An 18,889-nucleotide genomic window follows, 5' to 3' on the forward strand; every position below is an offset into this window, starting at 1 on the left:
CAAGGTAGGTGATCTGAAATGTAACCACCCCCCACCCCCCACCTAATTTACAATAAAAAAGTCTTCAAAATAAAAATAAAATAAAGTTGAATGAAGAAGCAATGAGCTGGAACACAGAAGGAAAAGATGATGACTATATTAGGGGTTTTAGGAATAAAAGTGGGAGGAAAACTGGAAACTTTGCTTAAAAGAAACAATGGTCAGGCTGCCGAGGGACTGCTCCAAAGTGGTGAAAAGGTGGCTGCATTGTGTGTCCAAAGCTGTGCAAGGGAAGGGGACGGACTCTTTCCTGACCAAAGACCGCCCTTTCTGAGCAGCATGTCTCACCCATCAGTGGCATTGGTACGAACACACTTTTCAAATGCCCTGCCTTCGAGAGTTATACCAATACTCGCTCTTACTTGATGAGTGTACATGATGTGCAAGGCTTATGACAGGAGAAGATGAACTGAAGGTGTCCTTTATCCCCTTAGAGCTCAGGATTAATGATTGGGAGGAGCCAACAATAGACAAAAGACAAAATCCAAAATTAAATATCAAATGGAAATGAGTGCTTCAGAGAGTCACCTATCAGTTCAGAGACCAGAGCCTCGGGAGGACTGGCGTGATAAAGAAAGATCTCCGACAAGGGAGGCGAGAAAGACTGAGGACTGGCGGTGATGGGGAGGGTATGTCAGGCCGTGAAGACATCCACAAAGCCCAAGTCTTAGGAAAAGACACTTCATTTAGAACACAATACTGAAGCGAAGAGTTTTGCTACATCAGAAGAGAAAGCCCACATTGGAAAGTGATTTGAGACCCAATTCTAAATCAGTTGGAATGGCATGATTTAAGTATGATATGATTATTACATGTTCCCAGTCACACATCTGACATCCTCAGCAACACGAACATATTTGTAAAACCTTAAACCAAAAGGAGATCAGAATTGAGCTGCTCCTGATTCAAGTGTGTCAGAGTTGAATTGTGTCCCGCAGGGCATTCCCATGGCTGTGATCTTTTCGAATGCCTGGTCTTTCTCTGAGGCAACTGTGGGTGAACTCAAACCCTTGCTTTTTGGGGTTAGTTGTCAAGTGCTTAGCCATTAATATCACTCAGGTATTTCTTTTAAAAAGTGTAACCTCAGTTCAAACATTTTAAGATGCCTACCAGCCAGATCCCTAATTTGATCTCTTTAGGGTCTCACTCATTCACTGCCACTGAGCCAATTCTGATGCACAGTGGTGACCCTATATATGGGTAGATAGAACTAGGGGGCAGCAAAAATTGGAAAGAACAGATATGGAATTCTGTTGCCAGCCTTTAGGTAGATTAACCGTACAGGTAATTCAGAAACTAAACAAACAGGTTAGGCATAAAGAAGCCAACCAAATAGCCATAAATAGGCCCCACAACATACATAGGAGCTATTTCCTAAAATGATCTTACAAAAGAGAAGCTTATTTGTGAATATTAGCACCCACACTTAACTTCCTCGGTATATCACTTAACTTCTTTGAACCTGAGTTGTCTCTTTTTTTAATAATAGCATTTACCTTTCACGGGCATGATAGGGATTAGAAAGAATTAATGTAGCCTACATAACAAGGTAAGTACCACTTGGTTGTCTCTGAATATAAAGCAGCTTTTTAAAATTCTGTTTTCAAAGACTAAAAAGAATGGCTTTCTTCATCTAAGATTCTAGATATTTACATAATCACCATGAAAATATTGGTTTTCTTGCTTTACTATTCAGACATGTGTAGAAATAGTTACTATAGCTCCTCAGGTTGAATCACCTAAAATATAAAGAATATTTATAATTATCTGAATAATGTAATTGATATGGTTGGCTAGCATAACCCATTTAAAAGTACTTTACCTTGAATAAGGACACTTGTTTATCCACATTGGTAAAATCATCTCCCCAATGCACAGAGAAAGCCCATCACAAAAGAGAGCATGTAAGCCTACTGGTTTCCATTTTCTTGTAAGCAGAACCACCTTAAATCTCAAAGAATCATGGAAAATGGAGCAGCATATGGGGTGGAAGCTTGGTCACTAAATGTGATGTTCACAAGCTCTGATAATCTAATGTCCTAATAAAAGAGGATGTACATAAAGGGAAATTGAAATCATCTTTCAAGAGGACTACGTAAAATCACTCCCAGCCCCGATCAGGCTCTCTGAAATCAATAATGACAAACTCTGGGTTCTCTCTTAATAGAGCAGGCTTGTTTAAACAAGTCATGATTCTGAACATATGGGGTGTGGTGTTGCTTCAAAAGTCTTCTTCATCACTCGGTGTTGTTTGCTTGGGAAGCGGAGGGCAGTGGGGCAAATGGTCAGATGATCGGGTCCTGGCCAGTGTTCACTCTACTGTTCTCTGTCTGCCAATATCTGGCAATGAGAACAAGTACTTGACTAAGATAAACATCGACCCTATAGGGCAGGAAGAACTGCCCCTGTGCGTTTCTGAGACTGTAGCTCTTTACTGGGCTAGAAAACTTCGTCTTTCTCCCATGGAATGGCTGTCTTCAATGGGGCAGCATCACCCACTTTGGAAAACACTGCTTTAAATGAAATTGAAAGTGAACCATTAAGTCTCGATTGCACTGAAGGATTTGAAAAATAGATAAGTATTTTTTTCTATCATACAAACCCCAAACTACTTTACCCTTCAAAACATAATGCACACAGGGTACTGGATTGATATTTCCTCTTGTATACTGCTATAGTATCTATTAAAACTAATGAAAGCTATTAAAAATATACTACATGTCATAACATTTTATGTTCTATTTAAATCTCAACAAAAATGCCAATGGATTTTTATGAAATACTTGCCAACCGCTGAATAAGATGTCAACAGACAATGCAGACATTGGAACAATGGAAACCACATACACGCACCTAATGACATTTTCTTAATTTAAATGTTGCTTCCTCAAGGACAAGTAACCTCTGGGCACTTATGGACTAAAATTCTAATAAGCTAAAGATATGTTTATATTTTCTAACCAATAAACTATGGAAAAGAACCTAAATATAAGCTATTTTTACCATCCTGTTATTATCAGTCATGCAACTGATGTTTCTGTTTGCTTCCAATATCACAACTTAAAATTGTCCATCTACATATAAGAAAATTAAAGACATTTACTATTAAGTAAAGTAATATGAATGAGAACAGAAATCATTAACAACTGTAGCATAACATCAACAAAATCCCCTAATATTTGAGAAAGGCTAGACTGGGCAAGGCTGTGGGATAGCCATATCATGTCAGGTGTTTTATTTAATATTCACATGAGTGCCATTAGTCAGGCATTCCTGGTACACCCAGGCACAAACAGGTTAAAAACATGTTCAAGATTCAAACAGTTATGCCTCCAAGTAGAGCCTCTGCAACACAAACCTGTAAGAAGTTACCAGTCACGCTCCTATTATTCTGCTGAATTGATCTTGGTATAGATCTCATCTGTGGCTTTTTCCTTACATAACTTCTCGATCATCTCATTCCTGCGTTTGCTTTTTAAAATCATTTTATTGGGGGCTCGTACAATTCTTATCACAATCCATACATCCATCCATTGTGTCAAGCATACATGTACATTTGTTGCCATCATCATTCTCAAAACATTTGCCGTCTACTTGAGCCCTTAATATTGGCTCCTCACTTTTCCCCATCCCTTCCCACTACCCTCTCCCTCATGAACCCTTCATAATTCATAAATACTTAGTATTTTGTCATATGTTACACTGTCTGATATCCCCCCCCCCGCCTTCTTCTCTGCTATCCATCCCCAGGGAGGAGGCTATAAGAAGATTCTTGTAATCAGTTCCCCCCTTTCTACCCCACATTCTCTCCACCCTCCAGGCATCGCCACTCTCACCACTGGTCCTGAAGGGGTTCATCTGTCCTGGATTCCCTGTTTCCAGTTGCTATCTGTACCGATGTACATTCTCTGGTCTAGCCAGATTTGTAAAGTAGAATTGGGATCATGATCGTGGGGGGAGAAGGCATTTAATAACTAGAGGAAAGTTATGTTTCATCGTTGTGACCCTGCACCCTGACTGATTCATCTTCTCCCCACAACCCTTCAGTAAGGGGGTGTCCAGTTGCCTACTGATGGGCTTTGAGTCTCCACTCTGCACTCACCCTCATTTACAATATGATATTTTGTTCTTTGATGTCTGATACCTGATCCCTTCGACAGCTCATGGTCACACAGCCTGGTGCGCTTCTTCCATTGCCAAACCACCAAAGACAGTGTTATCAGGAATCCATGCAAAGAAATGGTCTCTTTGAAATTGGTCAAGAATCCCATCAGGGGATGAGGTGCAAAGGATCATTCTTTCCAAAGATGGGAAAAATAAGCAGGCCAGTGCCCGCAGGTCTGGCATGGAGCTGGTAGGGACCTGGCATGAAACACGGAGAGGCCTATGCCTGCCAGACAGCCCTGGCTCCTAGCTGGTGCCCATCCTGCTATGAACCTTGACCACTTTGCCCTCCGCAGCTCGGAGTTTGAGGGAGGAGTCTGGGTGTGAGGGGGTGTCTCATTCCTGGGTGAGTGACTGGCCCTGAGGTAAGTTTAGGGAGGCTCCAAAGGGTAGAGGAGTAGAGAAAGCCTGCTGCCCTTGAGTGTGGGTAGAATCTGGGAGGGGCTGGCCGGGGTGATGGGCAGCAAACCATGGAGATTTCAAATTGTCAAAGGGCAGAGATTGACATGCGATGTAAGGGTGGCCCTAGGAATCAGTTTCTTATGGCCCATTAGAAGTTTTGAGTAAATGGAAAAGGGGACTGGAGAGAGGTCTTTTTCTCCCTCGAGACACTTCAGCGGTAAGGGAATAAACCAGCGTAGGGGTGCAGCGGAGGTAGGAGTCCATACACTGTGGAGTGAAGTACTGAACTTGAAAGAGAATTGGATAAGCTGCAGCATGAAGTCTGCCGGGTGTCAAGTTCAGGGGCGGAGTTACTCAGAAGGTCTGGGCCCTTCCCTTGGGGTGCGGTTAGAAGGTGTTAAGGAACCGGTTAAAGACCTAAAATTCAGGTTACCCAGCGTCAGGATCTAGGATGTGATAACGTGATGTGAAGGGGCACCATGGGAGAGGATGGTGCAAATGGGAGTCCAAACAATATGTTCCCTGGGTCTAGGTGGCAGAGGAATTGGGTCCACAGGAGGGTTGGGGTGAGGTCGGGAGGCTGTTAAGTTTCTAGGCCTGAGAGGCACCCCTCACGGGTCCTTCGTGCCTCTTCAGCTCGGTAGCGCAGCCCACAAGGTCAGGGCCATGGCCGTGATGGAAGCGGTGGGTGATAAGATGACTATCTTTCAGGCACTGCTTGCCTGCCTCCTGATTCTGGCTCTTGCCTGGGTCTCAACACACACTGCCCAGAGTGTTGACCCATTGCCCAAGCTATCCGGGACCCCAACTTCAACACAGCCCTGCAAAGCCATGACAGCCACCGAGCGCATCAGAAGGGCAGCTCCCAGAGCCGAGGTCCCCAACCTGAGACACAGAGGTCAAGCCACACAGCCAGAGCCTGACAAGGGGTCTCCTAGGAACACCACAGCCACCAGGCACCTCCTGAGGGGCCCCTCATGCTTCAGTTGGAATGCCTCAATGATTCTGAGCAGGTGGCCAGCGCCTGGCCCCAGAATACCATCGGCTCATTGAAAAGGACCCAGTTTCCTGGACACGAACAAGTTCTACCAAGGGAGATGAGTCCCAAACCCTGGACAGCTGTCAACTCCCCCTCAATTGCATTCTCCACTGCCATGCATCCACATGGGTCACCCTTCTGCCCCCCAGGGTCAGAGCAGGGCTCTCGGGACTGGAAATTGGCACCCTGCTGCTGCCCTTGCTGCTTCTGCTGCTGCTGATGCCCTGGTACTACCACATCCAGTATCCACCCACTTCCCCCTGACTGCCACCCTGTGCTTCCATGGCTTCCCTCTGTTCCACAGTCTCCTTCCCTTCGCCATGTACCTGCAAGGGCCATTGACAATGCTACCGCCCCTCTGGACGATGTACCAGTGTGAAGCTGCTGTCTGCCCAGGCCTGCCTTGCCCATGCCTCTTCTCCCCGTCTGTGAGGCTTGACCCACGCTGACAAGGAATGCTGAGGCTGGTGGAGGCCTGGCCCTGTGACCTCTCAGGTGCTGAGTGCACTCCTGGCATGGTTGGCCCTCAGCCCCACTGGCAGTGGGCTCTTCAATGTCAGGCAGCTGCTGTTGCTGCCTAGTCTTTGGGCAGCGCTGAACAACCTCACTCAGCCTGTCTCAGTGCTCTCCCTGAGAAACTAGCAAGCTCTGGTCCCAAATACTCCTTGGGCTCACGGGGGATGCAAGGACTGGGAACCCGATGTGGAGGCAGAGGGTTGTTCTCTGGAACACGTCAGATTTAAAAAAATGAAGTTTTTGAAAACATTTAAAAAATGCAGATGGAAAAGAGTTCAGAATGAAGAAACAAAAGAGTGAGATGGAACGCAAGACTAAATATGAAAAGAGCCACGCTGGCATAGTCAGCAAAGACAATGTAGACGATGTATAATTAGACATATCACATAGTCAAAAATGTAGTAATGATGTGAGAGTGTTCACAAAGTGACAAATAATCCAGCCTAAACAAGTAGTAGAAGGAAATAGAGAGGACGTGAAAAGCAAAGGCTCGAAGGAACAGAGCAGGGCACCCAAGGGAAACACCAAAAATAAAGGTTTCATGTAAGAGAACCTTGATTTAAGTACTCCCTCAGTGCAAGAAAACTTTGTTCTAATAACCTGGCATTCCGTGATGCTCACCTTCCTGACACAATCACTGAAGACAAAGCAAGTGCATAAGCAAATGTGGTGAAGAAAGCTGATGGTGCCTGCCTATCAAAAGATATAGTATCTGGGGTCTTAAAGGCTTGAAGATAAATAAGTGGCCATCTAGCTGAGAAACAACAAAGCCCACATGGAAGAAGCACACCAGCCTGTGTGACCATGAGGTGTCGATGGGATCAGGTATCAGTCATCAAAGACCCAGAAGAAAAAATCATATCATTGTGAATGGGGGGGGTGGTTCAGAGTGGAGAGCCAAAGCCCATCTGTAGACAATTGAACATCCTCTTACTGAAGCGTCACAGGGAGGAGATGAACCAGGCAGGGTGCAGTAGAAACATACAACTTTCCTCTAGTTCGTTAATGCTTTCCCCACCCCACCCCCATCATGACCCCAATTCTATCTTACAAATCTAGCTAGACCATGGTATGTACACAGCTTCAGATAAGAGCTGGAAACAGGGAATCCATGACAGATAAACCCCTGGGGACCAATAGTGAAAGTTGTGATAGCAGTAGGGTAAGGGGAAGGTGGGGAAAGAAAGGGGGAACCAGTCACAATGATCATGTATAACCCCCTCCCAGGGGGATGGACAATAAAGTGGGTGAAGTGAGACATCGGTCAGCATAAGGCATGAAAAAAATTATAAATTATCAAAGGTTAATGAGGGAGGGAGAGATGGTCGTGGAGGGAAGGGGGAAATGAGGAGCTGATACTAAGGGCTCAAGTAGAAAGAAAATATTTTGAAAATGGTGTGATGGCAACAAATGTACAAGTGTGCTTGACACAATTCATGAATATATGGATTGTGATAAGAGTTGTATGAACCCCCAATAAAATGATTTTTTTAAATGAGTTGCACACTTTCCTTTGCTTCCCTATTAAGTTACGTCCATCCAGCTTGTCTTTGTGTAACATTGTGCTATCTTTGAAAGCGCAACTCATCTGCAAATTTGGGGAGCCCGTGTCAGTTTCTGACTGTGGTCCATACAACTTTATACTCCACTTTTCCTGACTGTGAGAGGCGGTGGTAGCGGTATACTTTTCAACTTAAATGTATGAGGGAAGGGTTTGAATGCTAGATATATATCCCAAGTGTAGTCAGCACCCACACTGTGCCCCATCTATAGCTGGAGAACTGCACCTTGCTAAGATGTTGAACTGGTTTCAGCAGGGCTTCCAGACTAAAGCAATCTGGGAAAACATTGCTGGTGATCCACTTCTGAAAATCAGCTTGAGGAGCCCATGAATGAGAGCCCATGAATGAGAGCCCATGAATGAGAGCCCATGAATGAGAGCCCATGAATGAGAGCCCATGAATGAGAGCCCATGAATGAGAGCATCAAAGCCATCACATCAAGCAAAGTCCAGTTTTGGAAGCGAATCAAAACTTTTACACCCACACAGGAACATATAAGGAATTAGGATCTCATCCGTGTCATAAAAAGGGACTCTAGGTTGGAAAGGTAAGTGGCAGACCTTCTCTGTGATTAAACAGTGCATCATTTTATCACAATTATCATGGATTTACCAGGGAACTGATATGCATAGACTCATCCCAAAATTTCAAACAAGACTAAAGCACTGAACCCCTCTATTTTTTCCTTTCCCTTCCAGCTGCCTGGGTTTTCCAGTGTTCATTTCCTCCAAGACACAACTCCATCTTCGCAGTTCAGGGATGCTTATTCATCTACCCTCTCCTCCGTGTTTTCTGCAAGGTTCTCTATTCTCACCCACGAAACAATCCTGAGTGGGATGCTCGCTCCTGGGACAGAGTCTACCTTCTGAGTCCTGGAACCTTGCTTCTCTGAAGTTGAAGAAAGCGCCTTGGAATGGACCAAATGCTGCGCTTCACACACTTAGCTCTTGCATCAGAAAGCTGTTGTCTTTCAAGAGTCTCCACATTTCATTAACGTACACTGACTTTTTTCTATCTCTTCACATTCAAGAAATAAAAGACCAAATTCTTCCAGACACATCGAATGCCTTCGAATCACATGGCAAAGCCCTGTCCAAGAAGGAGACAAGAGCACAAGGATCTTAAAATAGGATTTCATGGCATCTGCATGGTGGGAAAACTGTATTTATCATAAGAACTTTACTGTATAACTTTGCATGTATAATTTTCAAGATACCGCTCCAGAATTAATAATAGAATAAACATGTGATCTTTATAGTACAGAGCATGCTTCTTCAAAAGGTGAAATTGTAGACCAAGTAAACAGTACATTAAAATGATCAGAACTTTTTGTGAGGTTGTGACATCTGGGTTTGTGCTGGCAAAATGTTGAGATTCTTTGGCCTTCGATGTCTCATGAAAATGAGAGGGCACTATTCTCATCTCAGATTATATTTCTGGACCTTATGGATCAAAGAGAGTAATTTAAAAATACGTTGGAAATTTCATATGGCTGTTTATAGACTTTTAATACTAGTTAAAATAAGAATAAAAATAGGTAGAAAAACTATTTAAGTCAAACATAGCATCTCTATACTCCATCCCAATTTTATCTTAGCTAGACAAATATGAAAGAAACATAAGTGACTAAGAATTCAGAAATAATGTCACTCTGTCTATCTCTCTATGGATAATGTATTTACCCACCCATCCACCTTCCCTCTCCACACACCTATCTATATATCTATCTCCCCAGAAAAAAAAGACTCATTTAAATATGAGATGTAACTTCAGATTAAGCTTCAAAAGGTCTAGAAATTTAAAAAAAATATATCTGAAAATCAATGTTTTAAATTTGGGGGCAAAAGTTTTCCAGTTGAAGACTGTATAATTCTCAAAGAACAACTGTGGTGTGTCTACTTTTTTAAAAGAGAGATGCTTTTTTTCCTGCCTGATCTCATGGCTATTAAACTGCTATTATTTTATTTTACAGAACATGGCAGGGGTCTAATGCCTATGGGTGTACTATATTGAAGGCGCATCATAAAATGCCAGACCACGTAACTCTATTGAAAGCTTGCAGTGGTAAACAAGAGGAGAATCCTGCCACATCAGTTTCTCATCAAAATGTTGCGAGCTAATTAAGAGCCTGAAACAATCCCTGCATACTACTGGTTCAATTTGCTTCACAAACTCGATTTGGATATAGGATTACAAGACCATCAGCCGAAGCACACGTAAACTCATGTTTGGATGCTTTATTACCCCTCAAAACCTGAAATGCAGATAGTATACTGCGAACAACTTTTAAAAGAAGATTAATTCAGTCTTCAGTAAAGCCAGGCATCTGTAAGGAAACTCAATCTCTTCATGAAAACTGGCAGAAGAAGATTGAAAAAGAGAAAGAGATGGCAGGAACACTGGAAGCATAATCCTCTGGTTCTCATGCAAGTCAAGGTGATGTCACCCCGGCGCCACGTGCATAATTAATAGGAATAATTTCACCTTGACTGGTTAGGTCAGCGGTATCAGCTATACGAATATAAGACTTTCTGCTGTAGATGTATGCGTGTGTATATGTATACATACACACATATAAACACACAGTGAATCACTACCATTGGCTCAGATGAGGTCTTATAGAAAACGGAACAATGCTAAAGTTAAGCGAAGCTTATTTCCATTTGTTTATCTTTTCCAATCCCATCTACTAGTTATAATGATAAGTTAGCCTGACCATGTTTCCTACTAATCTCAAATAAGTTAATGTGTGTGTGGGAGAACCCAATGCATTAACTAAAGTATAAAATGGAGATAAAATAGATGTTGGAATATATCAAAACACATAGAGTAAACTTAAGCAAATAACTCAGATCATGAAATACCACTTGATATTGTTGCTGACTTTTCAACACTTCATAAAAGTCATAGAGACAAGAAAGTCAAGCTGTTTGCTCACAGTAATAAACTATGCAGTGTATAGACATTTAAAATCTGGGTACTGCATTTTCTTGTGCATTGAGAAAAAACCAGAAACATGCTATTTCATGAAATGAGTAACATTTATTGGATGTCAGCTTTACTTAAGAGGTCAGAGCCTTAATTAGACCATTAATAAACACGCTGGCATTTATTGCCTGCAGGGCATGTTATCTTTAGAAGCAATTTAAGAAATTTGATATTTCTGATCATTTATCTTATTCTAACTGGCCCACTGATTATAACAAATAATTCTGCAATCATTCTAGGCAGTTTAGTGAACACTTTTAGGTTATTTGTACATTGGCACTTTTTTATTAAATGTAATAAGTAGAGGGAGACATCTGCCCAATAAATTTAAAGTTATGAAATGTTTAGCTCATTTGATTACCTGTTTAGATGGAAAAATGATATATCTATTCCTGAATTTCCCTAAAGCCTAGAACAGTACCTTACCCACTGTAAGTGTTCAATATATATTAATTGAACTGAATTGAGTGTAATTAATTTGAACAGAGTCTGTCTGAGGCATTTCCAGCATCAGTAGACCTAGCACGCATAGCAAACACTACAAATGCCTAGAAGTCATCCTCAACAATCAGTGCCCATTGACGCAGCCTTCAAGAAATCAATGAGGCACTGCATTGAGGAAATCTGGTTGGTGGTAGTGGTGGTGGGGGGCACTGTGCGTCTGAGTCAACTGGACAACAGAAAGAAAATATCAAAAAGAAAAAAAAATGTCACTTGGATGACTGAGGTGTCCCTGGCCCATCTCTCTCACTCACTAACATGGAGTCAGTGCTGACTCACAGTGACCTCACGTGGTTTTCCAAGACTGCAACTTTTCATGAGCACAGAAAGCCCAGTCTTTCTTCCATGGAGCTGCCAGTGGTTTCGAACTGCAGACCATGTGAATCACAGCCCAATGCTTAATCACTACACTATACAGGCTCCTGACCCATGGTATATTTTATAGTCTTATATGCATGTGAAAGCTGGACAATGAAAAAGGAAGGATGAACAGACACATTTGAAGGGTGGAGGTGGAGAAAGCATGGGCAGAATATTCCTTAGAAGAGAGGGTTGTGAGATTTCTGTTTTGTTAACTGCATATATAATCAAGACAGACCAATCCCTAGAAAAAAGCATCCTGTTGGGTAAAGTGGAGGCCAGCCAACATTAGAGGACTTCTGCAGGAGAGAGGCTGACACAGTGACTTCAACAATAGGCTCAAACAGAGTAATAATCAGGAAGATGCCAGGGACCAGCCAATGTTCTGCTCTGTCATGTGAAGGGCCCTGAGTTTAAGCTGCTGCCAAGGCAATTAACAATGACAATACGATGTGTACTAGGATCAGTATATCTAATCAAGTGCCTACTACCATGCACCTTGATGAAAGTATTCCTTCAGTAGCAGACAGACCTGGGTTTGAATTCTAGTGCATTCTTACCAGTTCTCTATCTCTGGATAAGTTATTTAATCATTCTTCTTTAAATATGTGGATAGTAATTCTTATCTAATGATCACTGGAATTCTGTGATTGTTAACTGAGGAAATCTATGTAAACAACAGGTACATAACAAGTGTTTAATATGTGCTAGTGGTGATGGGGAGAACAACCACATATACCTACCCATCTCCAGCAATACCTTTAGATTGGTGGCAGAGTGGGATACATAGGGACAGCTAACCACAAGGTCACTGGCTCAAATTCAGCAAGCATCCCAAGGGAGAAAGATGAGGTAGTAAAGGACCGCAAAGATTTAGTCTCTGAAGCCCCAAAGGGCAGCTGCGCCCTGAGTTACCGGGACAGTGCTCTGAGAGGGATGAACTGGATGGCAGTGTTGGGTTCCTGCATTCATTAGTGCGCTGCACGTGAAATCAAGCCTGGGACAGCCCGTTCTGCATAGGCGAGATGTAACCCAGGGAGGAAAAAACAGCTGGACACACTGAAAGTTATTTACGCAAAGCTTTCCGAGTAGCCCTGCAAATTGTCCTTTTACTCTTTTTTTCAGTGGCTTTACCTGACCCGGGTTTTTATTTTGCTTGCAGTGCCATGCCATTTGCGTAATTTCCCCAGGGTGAGATGCTGAGCGACCACGCTGAGTAGCAGGACAGCCACATCAGAGGAAACAGTTCACAACAGGGGCTCTCTTAAGTCATCAACTCTGACTAAAGGTGCCCAGAGAGAAGGTGGCAGACTATTTGCCAAAGGGATAAATTCCCATAGACCCATGACTGGGAGGATATGCTCTCAAACTTGCCCTGAGGCACTGAAGGGAAGGTAATCCAGGCAGCCCTTCAGAGACTCCCCTTAAAATCTTCAACACTGGCGTGAGCAGCCTAAACATCAAATACATGCTGAAGCTTGGATTGGTCCTTGGCAACTTTTCGATTCCACTCTGGAGATTAGCCAAAAGCTGAAACCCCTTTTTAAAAATTTTTTAATTTCGAAGATTCTACAAACTGTGGAACGTTTAATCACCAACTCATTCTAGACACCTATCCAAAGCTGAGTGACGGAATCATTATTTAGCATGCCAAACCCATTCTTGTAGCTGGGTGCCAACATGGGATTTTGTTCCAAGTCAGAAACGCAGTAGAGGTTTTCAAGTCAGATTCCAACATTGCGTCCTTCCTATAGCTTCACAAACATGGTGGCCAACAGCAGAGTCCAGAGGGGACCCCGTCCCGCTCCCCTTTCCCTCTGTCAAAAGTAATTCCAACACATTCGTCCAAAATGAAATATGGAAACAGCAAAAGTATATGTGTGCGTAGTTGCTTCAAAATACAAGAAACCCCAGAGAAGAGAAAGCAGTATCTCTCCTTCAGCTTCTCTTCGCGATTCCTGTATAATAATGAGAAAGAAAATCCTGGCAAGTTCTTTTGGCAGAATATTTTATACTTATGCTTATGAAAGAATAAGTATGTAAACAGAGAAAAATATTAAAACTCGTGATGTTAATCTAGTTTTTAAACCCAAAGCATATCTTGACAAACTTTCAAATATAGAATTCATAAAATATAGATGAGCGTTATTGCATTACAGTTTCTAATTTATTTTCCTCCTCAAAAAAAATCCTGCTTTTGAACCCTTATTTATTATGCCTTTTACTCAATTGAGTATCCAGGCAGAAAATACAATAAGGCTTTGCTAATTTCATAAAATATTGAAACATTGACAATGCAAATAGAATTTCACTATCTTTATGTACTTCTGGGCCTATTTCATAGCTAAATCTAAAAACCTCATTAAGGAATAGATCATTTCCTAGGCCCTTCCTCTGATAAATTACTTGCAGATCATGGAAGAGAAATGTTCAAATTTGGAAATACTATTTCCATTTGTTCAAAAGTAGTCCAAGTGCTACCTTGGAACAATTAGGAGACTGAACAGTTTTGATGTCACACAACACAAAGTTGGTGTTTTCTCTTCTTGAAAGTTTTAGAACAGCATCCATGTCTTGTAGAACAAAAGATACCGGTAATAATTTTGCTATTATTATGATGTGAATCTTTGCATTTTACTATAAAGGGAACATTAATAAAATAATCTTCCCTTATGCTTTTGGCATCTATCCCCTTCATGAATCTGCCTCCAGTCCTATTATATTGTGCTAAACTGACTTTCTATATGCTAGGGTTTAAATGGCCGTCTTTGTATTAAACACAAAGAGGTCATTCTCTAAAAGGCACCGAATACATACAACATAGGGATTTTCTAAAATAGATACCTGATAGATACATTTACAGTCAATCACAGTTAGTATGCACGATAAAGATAATAAGAACAATTATACATACATAAATATATATATCATTAGTTTAACACTTAAACTTGAAGCCGACAAGCAACATGGACTTGTCTTTGGTGAAATTTTGTTTGCTTGTTGAGTTTTTCAAACTGGAAGTTTATAATGCACCTTTACATTTATAGTTGAAAGTGAAAATGTCATCTGATTTAATGTCAAGCAATGTTACCTTCCATTGTATGTTATAGATACATGTATGTTACAGAGTAGAACTGCTCCGTAGGGAGTCTGTGGCGCTAATCCTTATGCAAGCTGATCTCCAGACCTTTAATTCTGCAGTGCTGCTCTGTGAGTTAGCACTGCAGCCTTTTGGTCAGGGGCTACTTGCAAACTGACAACATCACCCAGCTGCCTTAACTTTACATCATTGCTGTCACTAATGGTTGTCGTAAGAGTGATTCTGACTCATGGGACCTCAAGTGTGCTGAGTAAAATTGCCTCGTGGAGCTTCAAAGCCACAGGATGAGATATCCATCCTTCCAAGGTGACTCTCAATGCCTTTGCGCCATCAACCTTTCAACTAATAATCACATGCCCAACTTGTTGCCCCGTTGCCCCTTAATTCTATAAACCCCAAAACTCACTGCCATCGAGTCAGTGATGAGTCATAGCGATGACTCCTGTGGGTTTCTGGGATGGTAACTGTTTATGGGAGTAGAAAGCCCAGTCTTTCTCCTGCAGAGATGCAGGTTTTTCGAACTGTCGACCATGTGGACCTCAGCCCAACTCATTACTGTGACACCACCAGGGGTCCTTCTGGAGCCTAATAAATGCCTAATAAATGCCAATTGCGGAAATTACACACAGAACCCAAACTCAGGGCTCCAGTACATTAAAGCACCACCCTAATGCAGTAAGTGTGTGATAAACAAAGCAATGACATAAGACATGTAGTTGCATTATTGTTGATTATGGAGTGAGAAAGGCTAGCGTATCAGTCAGTCATGTGGTGCCCCAGGCCAGGGCTCTGTGATTCACATTCACCAGCCACATTTCTGCATCCAGTTGCTTTTATCTACTTTGAATTAAATGAGGGTGGGAACAATTCCAAAACCTAATGCGGGATGAGATTTGGGGGATCAAGCGTAAGATTTCAAAATAAATTGGTTAGCATCAATTTTAGCAGCCCCACCTGAGAGGCACAATCCGAAGGATAAGGCAGTGTTCCCTCGCTCACTTCACATATTAAAAACAAAAACATATATTAGTAGATAAGTCTAATGGAAACTCACTGCCATCTGGTCAATTCCTGATGTGTCGCACATAGTGACACTATAGGACAGATTAGCACTGCTCATACGGATTTCCAAGCTGTAAATCTTTATGGAAGTTGAAGGCCTTTTATGCATATCGGTTAATATAAACATTGTGTGATATAATAATGGCCCTAAAATTTGTGATAGAATACTAACTCCAACACTTACAGATATAATCACATTTTGAATAGATTTTCTTTGTTATGCTAATTAATACAGGGGCAGGTTTTAGCCAATCACTTTTGAGATGTGGAAAAGCAGATTCGAGACAGGCGCAATGAAACACAGATTGATAAAGACAGATGCCGTGCCACATGAAGATCATCAAAAACAAGGAAAAAGAAACTGGAAAAACGCAGAGTTATCACCAGAAATAAAATAGAGAACATATTTCCCCAGATAGCTGGTGCCCTGAATCTGGATGTCTAATCTCCCAGGCTGTGAAAAAATAAATATATGTTTGCTAAAGGCACACCCTTGTGGTATTCCTCTAGTAGTGGCACTAACCACCCAAGATAAGTACTTGTAATGATGAAGGGGCTTTAAAATGTTCATGGACATTTTTCAGTATCTTCAATTCATTATTTCTTGGGGGGGGTGAACTTCTTGAATCCCTGGTATACAGTTATGCATACTTATGTTTTCATATTATTTCGCAATCTCCTTAAAATCCAAGCCTTCAAAGACACGTCATTCTTTTTAAGACTGTAATTTAATTTAGTTGGTATCTAGAGCTTAGCTTCCTGAATTTGGAACAATTTCTATTAACATAGAACTCCCCGGGTAGTGCCAGTGGCTGAGCATTCAATTATTAACTCAAAATTTGGCAGTTGGAACCCACCCGAAAGTTTCTCAGAAATCAGGCTTGATAATCTTTTCCAAACGTCCTTATACTTGTAAATTCTATAGGCAGTTCTACTCTGTACACAAACATATACCATATGCTGGAATCAACTCAACAAATACTAACATCTGCTTATAGGCAGATACAGTAAATCAGGCCTGAGATGAACTAGATTTCTATCCTTCAGTCAAATATATTGATTACCTTGACCTTTATTCGGCCATTGACTACCAAAGTAACATCCTATTTCATATTTTGTCTTGGATGCATGTTTTTTTTATCATTTGTCGGTGAGACACTGAACAATAAAGGAAACATCAAAAGAATATGGAGTTGTTGGATACAGGAAACTTCAAAAGAATATGGAGTTGTACAGAGTCACTGTAACAGGATAAGCTGATTGACATTCAATCAGTTTTAACAGCAGCATATGATCAAAAATAGATGGCATTGAAGAAAGAAGATCAAGCTATCCTGAAGGCTTTGGAAGAAAATAAAAAGAAGAAGATACCAGTAATTAATATAATAACAATTGAAATGTTTCCTCAAATGAATGTGATGATGGAGGTATTCCCTGGTCTATGCTTTAAAATTTGGAAGATAGCTACCAGGCCAATGCACTGGAAAAGGTCCATATTTATTGCCCATTCCAAAGAGAGGTGATCCAGCACAATACAGAAATTATCTAATGATATTCTAACTATTATTAATGTTTCTGAAAGTAACTCAAAAATGAATGCAATAGTAAAAAAATATGAATGTGCCAAAAATTCTATCCAGGTACAGGAGAGGGCATGTAACCAGGGATTTTATTTCTGGTGCCAGATAGGTCTTAAGTGGAAGCAGAAAAGCATAGAGAAACTGGCTTATCTGTGTTTTATTGAGTATGCAAAGACATTTGACTGTATAGATCATGGCAAATTGTGGTTAAAATAGCAAAGAATGGAAATTCAAGAATTTTTCACTATACTTTTGTGGAATACATTCGTATGCAAGAGACATTTCGTGGAACGAAACATGGAGATACAATATGCTTTAAAATCAGGAAGGTTGTATATTAGGATTGTCTTTTTTCCCCCTGTGTTTATTCAAACTGTATGCAGAGCACATAATCCATGACACTGGACTGAGGGATGAGGAAAGGGGTTTCAAGTGCGGAGGAAGGCGCATAACAACCTGCGGTATGCAGATGACACGATCCTGTGTGCTAAGATTGAAGACTTCAAGCACTTCCTTAATAAAATCAAAAATTGCGGTCTTTGGTGTGGATTACAACTCAATGCAAATGAAACCAATGTCCTTACACTGGCCCAAAGAGCAACTCCATGATACACAAAGAAAAGATGGATGTTCTCTGGGATTTCATTACCTCAGATTCATAATCAATGTTATAAACAATCGTTCTATAACAAGCAGCAATCAAGAAATCAAAGGATGTATTAGTTCACTGGGCAAAGCTGCTGGACAAGACATCTTTAAAGTGGTCTTTCAACTTGAAGAGCAAAGATAACATTCTGAGGTCTACAGTGTGTCTGATCCACGCCATGGCATTTCCAATTGCCTCACAAGTATGTGGAAAACAGGACAATGAATAAGAAAGAGTTAAAGAAGCAAAGCAGTTGAGCTATGGTGTTTTGATAAATATAAATTATTCTACAAGAAAGAACAAATCTCTGCGGAAAGAATTACAGCCAGAATGTTCCTTGGAAGAAGGTAATTTATACACATCATCACAAAGGATCAGCCCCAGAAGAGGACCATCATGCTTGGTAACGTAGGGGGTTCTAGAAAAAGAGGAAGATGCTCAAGCATAGGGGTCGACACTGTTGTTTGAAACACGGCAATGGGTAGGAAGATGATGCACGTCCGCACACGGCTGAGTTCTTTGTACTTCAGGTTTCTGAGTTGGAAGCTACTTGATAGTGCCCATCACAATTACACTTCAATGTTGTTTGTTTTCACTTCTGTGTAGCCTTATAAAGCACTAGGTTTGAGGGGAAATCTGGAGGGTAAGACATTCAACACATGTAAGTTTAACCTGTTCTCAGGGAGGGAATGGAGCGCTCAGGTGAGCTAGCACACAGGCAATTGAGGCTGATGGCTTTAGAAGAACAATCGCTCACTGCCACATTTAAGAACAACAACAACAAAAATCAAATACTTCAACCATAAAATACTCTTACCCTGGCCAGTTATCTTTTCCTGCTTATGTAAATTTTGGGAGCGGGAAGTGAAAACTATTTGAGAGCCCTCTGGTGCCTTGGAAAGCTTAAATACCTAGGGAAAATCTTTCAAT

General features: G+C 41.3%; 1 protein-coding gene and 1 pseudogene across 2 annotated transcripts in view; one reads left to right on the plus strand and one right to left on the minus strand.

Moving 5' to 3' along the window:
- Positions 1–18,889, minus strand: part of THSD7B (thrombospondin type 1 domain containing 7B) — a 1,078,590-nt gene that overhangs the window by 491,706 nt on the left and 567,995 nt on the right. The window lies entirely within an intron of this gene.
- LOC142424757 (transmembrane and ubiquitin-like domain-containing protein 1 pseudogene) lies at positions 5,272–6,093 on the plus strand (annotated as a pseudogene).

This window comes from Tenrec ecaudatus, chromosome 13 (genome assembly GCF_050624435.1).
Source record: "Tenrec ecaudatus isolate mTenEca1 chromosome 13, mTenEca1.hap1, whole genome shotgun sequence".
NCBI lineage: Eukaryota > Metazoa > Chordata > Mammalia > Afrosoricida > Tenrecidae > Tenrec > Tenrec ecaudatus.